We start from the raw sequence: 9729 nt of genomic DNA on the forward strand, positions 1-9729 counted from the left end.
GGTGATTATAACCCTCATCGGGATCAAACGCGCCACTGTCTTTCCTTCTGAGGAGGGAACGAAGCTGGCGGGCGGCGGCGGCGGCGGCAGCCGTGATCAAACGGCCAGGCCGGAGAGGGAAATGAAAGAGGACTTAAGGCGAAGCTGGATGCACGGAGCGCCTTTGCTCGCGGCTAAAGGCCGCCGAGTCCTCCTCCGAGGAAGAGCGCGGAACTTCCCGTCCACGCACTCACCGGGAGAGCACATCGGTGGAGCTTTGCGACGGACACGCGCGTTTACCTTCGAGAGCGCCCACCGCGTGGCGGGCTTGCCTCCAGGTGAACGGTCCCAGAATGGGGGGAGGCCAATGTCTCTCCTACTTCAAGTAGTCCTATTGAAATGAATGGGACGTAAGGTAAAGATGGGCTTACTCCTGCGTAAGAGCGTTCACAAGGCTGCTTCCCTAAGTGGAGTGTTACCGCGGGCGGGTGAACTCTCGACTTAATCCTTTCCTTAGAGGGTTGAATGTTTGGACTTCAGTTCATGAGGTCGACGATGTCAGTCAAGAAAGTGTGAGAACAAGGAAGCTTTTATTCTTTCCTTTTTTTAGAGGGAAAAAAAATCAAAGGATACCCTTCCCCTCGCTTCTCAAACTTTGTTGCTTCCCGCCGCCCGAGCTCTCCTGGAGAATTATTGCCTCTCGCCTTTTGAACGCGTCTCATCCCGTTTGCAAGCCTGTAATTGCTTTCCAGTTTGCTGATTGTGCCGCAAGCCCTTAAAAGGAAGCCTCCGCCAACCACAGCTTCGCCTCCTCCGGGGCTTTTCACACTCCACTTCCCCGCCACACCGCTCGGGAGCGTCATAAATCGTCCTGCGCGGACGGGGCTGCGCTAGCGGAGCTCTCCTGCTGCAAAACTCCTGCGTTACCACGGGGCTCCGAGGCGCGCCCTAAAGGACAGTTGCCTCCCAAGCTCCTCATTACCCAACCAGAAATTAAAGACGGGAAACGGCCAGGAACGGGGGGGGGGGGGAGCATCCCTACTTGGGAGGCCCGGAAAGCTCTGGATGCAGTTATGTATTTTGAATTAAAGGAGCTATTTATAACTGTTTTTTTAAAAAAATCCTCCAGAGAATACTGTGGAGATCTACAAACTTCTCCAAGAACATCATGGTTCCTCACCAAAGATGATCAATTAACAGGGCCATGTCTACTCACACGTAAGCCCCACTGAGTTCACTTGAATGTGCAGGTACCTCGTTGCAGCCCAAGGGTTGAAGCCAATGCTAGTCCTACTTAGAGTAGACCCACTGAAATGAATTAAACTTAAGGTAGAGTAGCCCTCGATAACCCTAACGCCCCAAACCTATTGCACATTTATTTGGGAATAAGCTTCACTGGATTCGGAGAACAGGATCCGGCTATTTACAGTGCATTTCTAAACATGAATAAGTCCACCTAGCTCCTTGCCTCCACTGTGTTTCGACTGGGCGATCTTCAACCAAATGAAGCCGTCATACTCCAGTTGAAACCAACTCGAAACAGTTTACCTGCAGGAAGCCACACCCACTAAACACTTATTCAGAAGTAAGTTCTCCTGATTTGCATATGACTTGCAACGTGATCCTGCGCAGAGCGCCTAAACTTAACTCCTGCGCGCACCAACCTGTACGCAGGATCGCTCCGTTTGCGTTTTCTACAAGTACGCACAAGATACATGCTACTGGAGCTATTCATATGGAGATTTTCTCCGCCCATTTTAAATTCAAGCTCCTGCTAGCGAGAAAATGACTGAGGTAGTCCAAGAGCTTCAAAGCTTAACTACTTACGCTTAAGAGCAGGGATTTCCCAGGAGTAGAGACCCAAATGCATGGCTGCCTTATTCTGAGAGACTAAACTCCAGATGGGATTCTCCAAAAGGAGAGGGGGGAGAAGGGGTGGTCTTTTCCTGGGGGAGGGAGAAAACTCCGGGACAAGGGGATGGATTTTGGGATTCCATTTGGGAGTTTCAGTATTTAAAGAGAGAGCCAGGTCTAGCAATCCAGATTGCACGCCTTTCGAGGACTTGCCCGGACAATCTACTCGTTGCTGCTTTTCAGCCCACTAAAAACACGACGGGGGGGGGGGCGCTCGAGCTGGGGGAATGGACTTTTTTTAAAGTGTCGCGTGAAAATCGGCAACCTACTGCCGCTCATGCTCACACCTGGAGCCCACCTGTTCATGTACGAGGCCGCAAACACGCCCGGCTCAAATCACTCCCTAAAAGCCTCTGGCAGCGACATGCTGCGCACGGATTCGGAAATTAGCTGCACTGTGCTCAGTGGGCGTTACTTCACGCAAGGATGTATAGGAGTGCAAGTGCAATTCTATACGGCCGGCTTACTTAAGAGTAAGTCTCACTGAACTCAGCGAACTTACTCCTGAGTAGACATACCTAGGATCGCGTAGTCGATACGCAGAAATGTGTCTCGACTTATGGTCAGCTCAACATCTTCATCCAACTTTTTGGATGCTAAATTTCTCTAATGAATTTAAGCACTAACCATCACCCACAAATGCTTGGCGTCAAGCTAATTTGGTCCTATTCCCTTCAAAGGAACGAAACGGACGGATAAGCAGTAGCTTGGATTAGCCGAACCCCGATTCAAAGGGAGTCTACTCAGAAGTAAATCCCATCGAACTGGATGGATTTACTTCCGCGTGAGGATGATTGACGCGGGGTTGTTCGTCTCGGTGGGATGAGAATTAACCCGGTTTAAAAGTCAATATCCCGATGTAAGGATTGAAGTCTGATTTGCAACAATATAAGGTAGCTACAAATCCGTTCAAACAGATCAATAAATATCATTGAAAGGAAAGGAGGAGAGCCTGGTTTCACTCCGCGCTATTCACCGTTACGCCACGAGCAGGTTGGGAATAAACCTCTCCAGACACCGAGTGTTAATCGGAAGGGCATTACAGATTACGATCAATCTCCGTCCAGTGAGGTTTACGCCAAACCGGCATCTCCCCTCCCCCGGCGCTGTCCTTAACAGCATCAAAAGAGCGTGAGAGGGCAGGCAGGTCACCTTGACGGGATCGACCCTCGCCAATAATTGAACCGGCTTAATCACGACCAGGTAGTTCCGGTTTCCAGCCCAGCCGCGCGCCCCGCTCCCGCCCCGGGGAAACTTAATGGCTTGGAAGGAAGCTAGCGAAAGGAAGCCAGAGAAAAAGGGACCCAAAAGATAAGGCGGATCATCCGAATAGATTCTCTCCCCGCTAGGCTCGCCACATTTCATTTCCTCCTCCCTACGCCGATCACATTAAAAAAAAAAAAACTTTTTGCGTGGTAACTGCGAAAGCTGTGGCGGACTCACTCTGGATCAAGCAAAGCCTAATCTCCCCATTTAAATCCATTTCTCCCCGCCAGTCATCCTCCCCTCGCGCCCCGGCCCTACCCCAACAGGCACAGCGAGTGAAATTGAGAAACGGCTGCGCCGCGGCTCACCTTACGAAAAAAAACAAAACAAAAAACAGAAAGGCCCCAAGAAGAGGGAGAGGGAGCGAGAGGACAATGAATGGGGCAGTCCTCGTGTTTCTTCGGCTCTCCGGGCAAGTGGCGTGTTACCGGGGCCAGGCTAGCGGCGACGAGAGGAAACCCGAGGAGCCGCAGCCCGCTAGAGGGCGCTGCGCCACAAGGCATCCTCTCTGATTCCCCAGTTCTTCTCCCCCCTTCCCAAAGGCACCATTTCTAAAACAAGTTACACTCGACAATAAATGCAAAACCCAGTAGCGCATCTTTGAAACAAGGCTCCTTAAATCGCGGTTCTGTAGCGTACACGCTTTGATCCGAGATAGCTGTAGCTCGTTCTCTCTCTCTCTCTCCCCTTGGAGAGAGTAGGAACTTGCAGCAGCGGCTATTATTTATTCGTAAGATATCGAGATAAGGATCTGTGAATCCTTGTGATCCTGCAACTAAAAAGCACGATCACGTATTAAATATCCGAATGTTAATTTCCTCCCCTCCTTTTAAAAAAAAATACTAATGAAGGAAACGACCTCGGCTAAGTAACTCAAAAGCAACTGGAAGGAAAAGAAATCTGGGGAGCCAAGCATGAAACTCACCAACCAGGCCAGCTGGGTGCAACGTGTCTCTCTCTCTCGCCTAGATCCAGCCCCCCTTTTGTCTCAGTCCATTCCAGCAGACTTGGACCCAAAGCAGAGCGATGCACATCGCGAAATCAAACACCAACTTTGCCCCGCGCCTTCCAGCGCCCGGGCAGTCTAGCGCCTCTCTCCAGAGCCGGAGGGCCGCCTGCCGCCGGATTGAACCCATCCGGTTTTTAAACTTGATCGCGCGGAGGGAAGATCCAAGTTTCCCGAGACATGTCCAGGCAAAGAGTGCGGCTTGACTTGGAGTTGCAGCGCTCGGGAGCGAAGGCTGCGGCGCTCCCTGCCTCCCCCGCCCCCCTCCGCCTGGAACTCGCTCGCTGGAGCGCCGCCCACTCCCGCTCCCAACCGCTGGACTGGAGGGGATTCTCCAGTCAGCCGGCGGTGGCGGCAGCCTGGCGCTCCTCGCCTGGCCTCGGCCGATCTCCGCGCAGAGGGCGGCTGCTCCCGCCGCCGCCGCCGCCGCCGCCGCCGCCGCCGCAGCCTCCGGCCGGCTGGGTGAACACCAGGCGTGGAGCACCGGGAGCCGCCGGCGGGGCTGCTTCAGCTGCCGTCGTGCCGAGCGCCTGGAAGCGACTGTGGGCAGGTGAGAGGCGAGTCTTTCCTGCGGAGCCCAGTCACGGCAGCTGGATGAGGCCGGTCCTTTGCAAAGCAAAGCCAAGAGCAAACCACAGGGGGCGAATCCATTTTAAGAAAGCCATGATTTTAGGTGACTTTTCCAAACTTCCACCGTATGACATTGCCCCATCTGTCTCATAATTGCACTCAGCTGTTACTATTGCTAGAGCAACACGCCCCCCCCCCACACACACATGACCTCGGCAGGTGAAAATCCTGGAGCCGTGACACGGATGCCGAACCTTTGTTTTAGACCCACAGGGACGAATCGATCTGTCAGCACGTATTGTATTAGAAGCCTCTAGGATCCCACTGCTTCCGGAAGGGGTAAACCGAAGCAAAGCAAAGCAAAATAGTTCTGCACTGTAGATCCTGCTCACACATGTCCAGCTTACAACTGAGGAGACACTAATAAACAGCTGGCTGGGAAATGATGGAAACTGTCCAAATGTGTACAGGATTGCATCCCATGAAAATTTCTAATGCAAAACTGAATACACCGAATATACAAGACCAAACTCAGTGTCCTGGACTGAGCAGGGGATTGGACCCGATGGCCTTCTGGCCCCTTCCAATTCTATAATTCTATGCTTAGAAGAATCCTTTAAAAATGCAGAGTTGTTGGACTGTTCTGCCCTTCTAGATATGCCAGGAAGATCCAACCAGTTTGAAGCATGATGTGGGCACTCTGGAAGAGAATTGGTAGTTGTGTACTTCACAAGTGTTGTAATCCACCTGGCTACCTACAAGCCCTCCATGCCACCCCAAGCTGCAATCTTATGCATGCTTAGACAGGCAAGGAAAAAATCCACCAATTCCCTGCCTTCCTTGAGACAGACGTGCTGTCTAACTGTGGGACTTTTTTCCTTTCAGATCATACACAGCATTACCCCCTAAAAATAGTCATGGGTTAACCTCCACTGATCACTTCCCTCATTCCCTAGGCATCAGATAAAGTAGGAATAAAAAATTCGGGGTTGCCCTGTGGCCCTGTCACCTTCTGCTACCGCCATGCTTTTCCCTGACTGTGGATCATTTGGTTGGGTTCTAGCTTCTGTGCATGCCCTCCCCTCCATTCCGAAAGAGAATACCTCCACTAAGGCTTGGATACTGGCGGAAAGAGCTTCATGCAAGGCACTTTTGGCTCTGTCCCCTTGGCCTCTACTCCCGCCTAATACTGGAAAGCACTTCCTCAGTCCCTCTTTGAAAAGGAATTCAGAAGTTCAAGACCCATGAAACACAGGATCATCTCCACCCATACCCTGTCCATCCCCCCCCCCCATTGCCGCAAAAGAGCTGGTGGGCAGAGGCAGAGCGCAGCACCCAGCAATGTGTCTCTTCTATTACTCTCTCCTCCTCCTCCAAACAGACACCAGGGTGCAATCAAGAAACAAAGAAATAAAAATGGACTGACAGACCCCAGATGATAGGGTTGGGTTTTCAGAAAGGAGCGGGAGGAGCCAGCAAAATCCATGCACTTGGAGGCTATTTTTCTCCCTAAACCTACTGTGATTCATCATGCTTGGGATTTTTGTGGCGCAGATGGGTAACGGACATCCTGTTTCTTGTTTAGACAGCCAATTTGAGGAAAGTACTTTAAAAAAAACAAAACAAAACCTTCCAAGAACTGTAGCAGGCACTGTGCTCATGCCTGGAAATTCTAGGTGCTGCAATGCCATGGCATTACAGATCAGCCATTCCCAAAATGTGAGCTGTGGACCAGTAGTGTGCTGGGCATAAATTAACAAATTGAATCTTGATGTGCATCCCACATAACTGTGCATATTGGAGTCGGCCTTCTGCATCTCTGTGTGAATCATGGTTCTTGTCTTGCCTCTGGAAGAGAGTAATTCTGTTATGTCTCAGCGCTGATGTTATCAGATTGTATACTGATCCTCCCCACTTCATGTGGGGTATCCTCTTGTGCTGCTGATTAAATCACTACTGTGGATTTGCAGAAGTCTCTCCAGTCATGCCCAAGTCAGTGATTCATGCAGAAACAGAGCAGGTGAGCTCTTATAGAGGTGTGTTTATTTGTTTAAAAACTTATTTTCTGCTAAATTGGCTTGACAGTGTTTCTTTCAACTGCGCACTCTGAAAACAAAGATCTTTTAGGCTGCGAGGTTGATGTTTCTGATTGATCTGGACCTGTTGTGATTGTTGTGTTCCTAACATGGACTGGGGCACAATCCTATGCAGGGCAGAAAGATACCAACAGTATCCCCCAGCCAGCCACGTGGGACTTGTGGGACTTACTATGTATCAGCATGCATAGGCGTTTTACGTATTTCTTTATTTACAATTGACTTCTAAATGTATGATTTGTGTGATGTATTGACATGGAATGGATACATATGCATTAGAAGGTACTGCTGTTTCTGTGCTGTTATGCTCATCATTTTTGTGATCAATGAAAGACACTGATGAGAGATTGTGGCTTTTGATAGCTGCCTACCATAATGAAAAATTAGGACCTGGCATGGAGATACCTACTATTTTTTAATCACCACAAAAGCCTGTGTTAGTCTTCAGCAAGAACAAAGACCCAGTGGCCTTGTAGGTGGTTGTCAATGATGCAAGTTGGATTGCAGGTTCCATCATCACCATCCATTGGTATGTGACTCATGATTTCTTGCATTTAGGTAGGAAAATTAAAGGGGGAAGTGTTTAGCATGGCCTCTTCAGCTATGGCCCCCTTTTACCCACTGATTGAAAGTTCCCAGTCTCAGATGCTTCTGTATTTCCTATAATCTTCTAGATTAAAGCCAGCATGGCAAGAGGAGTGGTTTAGGTGATGAATTTATTTTTACTTCCCATCTTCCAATCACTGCCTTTTCCCTTCTCAACCCATCTGGTGAGGGCAGTTTGAGAGGGAAGGGAAGGAGGCTTGGATAATTCATACACTGACCTTGCTGCTCTCCTCTTTCTCCCACCAACTGAATTTACCCCTCCCCCCTCTCCAAGGTCAGTTTCAGAGGGACAACTGGGGCAGTTCCCTTTGAATCCCCCTTCTGAGGTTAGATTACTGCATCTAACCTTGGGAGAGGGCTCCTGAGCCATTCTATGCTCTCTGGGATGCCACACTGGAACCATCAGAAGGCACTACAATACTTTTAAAATATAATAAATAGATGTGGGATCATAGAAGTGCTCAGATTTTAATACTTACATATATACTTGAATGGTTTTACACAACTGTAATTTTTTGTACTCCATTAAGCTGCTTTGAGCATGTTTTGGAAAGGTAAACAAAAATTTCAAAAACCACCACCACACCAAAATATGGGTATGTTTCAAAAGAAAAAATGCAGTAAGTATATGCTTAATATTGTTTCCAACATGGTCAATATTGTGAGTCTATGGAGGAGAAAATCTCAGTGAATAGGTTAACCGTTAACTCCACACTTAGCTGTCAGCTATCAGCAAGCAAAACCAGTTTGCCTTGTTCCAGTTAAGGAAAAACAATTGTTTGATCCGCTTTTTACTTTTTTATGTGTGATTCAAGTTGACTCTCAAGTCATTCCTCCATCTGAACCAAAACAAACCTGTAATTGTTCAGACTCCCTGCTTTACCACCAAAGCAGTCTGCATCATTATTTGCTGTCATACAGTGACAAGAAAAATACACAGTAGTTTTAAGAGCATCTTAGAGGATCTGGAAGGATCATTTTCACTACATGGCAAGAGGTAGCCGATTTCTGATATTCTTAGAGCAATAAGGGCCTACAGGTATGGGATGAGGTGGATCTGAGATGATGGATTTTGGGAGTCCAAGAGAAAATGATCTGGCAGGATAACATGACCCTCTGTGTCTGTTTTTCCACTGCTGCATCAGATTCATTATTACAGTGCTGCGATGAAAAATGACAGATGTGACAGTAATGTGACCTTAGATGATGGATTTGGGCAGCAGTGAAGCTAGTTAGGGGGAAAAAAATGATCCAGTAGGATCATTTTCACCACTGTGTTGGCAGTAGACATTGGATTCATTTATAGTGAACAGATGTGATGTACATTTAGATTTTTGCTGGAGTATAAAATGCGAGGTGGAAAAAGAAATCAACAAGCACGAGAAGTGTGCTTTCTGCCACTGTATTTTATTTTATCATCTTCCTCTGAATCCTCTTGCACATATTGTTTGGGATGATTTTCTCTGGTTCTCCCCTTCCTGGGCAATCACATTTATCTCTGTCCCTGTATTAATCTGCAGAAAAGAATACTTGGAAATAAAAAAAGAACTCACCCCGCACCAAAAAAAGTAATTGGACACTTCTGAAAACTCATACTTCACTCCTTATACAATTCCTACTCTGTCCTCCTCTTCCCATCGTTCACTCCTCTAAATGACCATCCAAGTGGGCTTATATTTTAACATAGTGCTCGACAGAATTGGAGTTGTATTGCAGGAGGTAGAAGCTCTGTGATAAGCGTGCTGAATAACTTACACGCGGAGACCAAGTTCCATTTCGTAAAAACTCATGGGCTTCCCTCCCCTGGTTGGTGGAACTGAAGGCAAAATGGGTGGGGCTGAAGATACACACATATTTTTGTCTAAGGTTCTTAGTTCTACTCACCAAACCTTAGGATAAGTTTCTACATTTCTGGACTGGAGAAAATGTTGCACAAAATCAGGGAAATCGCCAAATGATCATGGTTGGGGAAAGAGAGTGAGGCCCGGGAAAAGGGTACAGCCATTTTGGGGAGCTCAGAGTGCCAGCTTGGGACTCCAAGAGAATTGGAGTTGGCTTCAGGTACTGCACCCTTGGTGAGGTAAGGAAGACAATGCTGATGCACCATGAACACAACCCTTTCTACCCATACTAGCACATAGAAAGAAGTGCTGTAGTTGCAATGCATTTTGATATGCTCACAAAAGAATTATAGAGCTGTGATGCTTACACACAGACTTCTTTATTGCTGGGGATATTAAGTCTTTTATGAGCTCTGAGCCTGATTACACAAGAAAATGGAAAGCTTCACAG

At 48.1% G+C, this 9729-nt stretch overlaps 1 protein-coding gene across 9 annotated transcripts in view; it reads right to left on the reverse strand.

Moving 5' to 3' along the window:
• Positions 1-4346, reverse strand: part of FAT1 (FAT atypical cadherin 1) — a 127114-nt gene extending 122768 nt beyond the window's left edge. For 3 of the 9 annotated variants that reach the window (XM_044455259.1, XM_044455258.1, XM_044455249.1), the window contains exon 1: positions 4085-4345. The gene's annotated coding sequence lies outside the window, so the exon portion shown is untranslated. Of the gene's footprint in view, positions 1-279; positions 877-1806; positions 1866-3467; positions 3572-4084 lie in introns of those variants that run through there. The other 6 variants (XM_044455256.1, XM_044455255.1, XM_044455253.1 and 3 more) reach the window with 6 other exon arrangements.
• Positions 4347-9729: the final 5383 nt, after the last annotated feature.

The sequence above is a fragment of the Varanus komodoensis genome, unplaced genomic scaffold, assembly GCF_004798865.1.
Source record: "Varanus komodoensis strain SLA01 unplaced genomic scaffold, ASM479886v1 scaffold8, whole genome shotgun sequence".
Classification (NCBI taxonomy): Eukaryota; Metazoa; Chordata; class Lepidosauria; order Squamata; family Varanidae; genus Varanus; species Varanus komodoensis.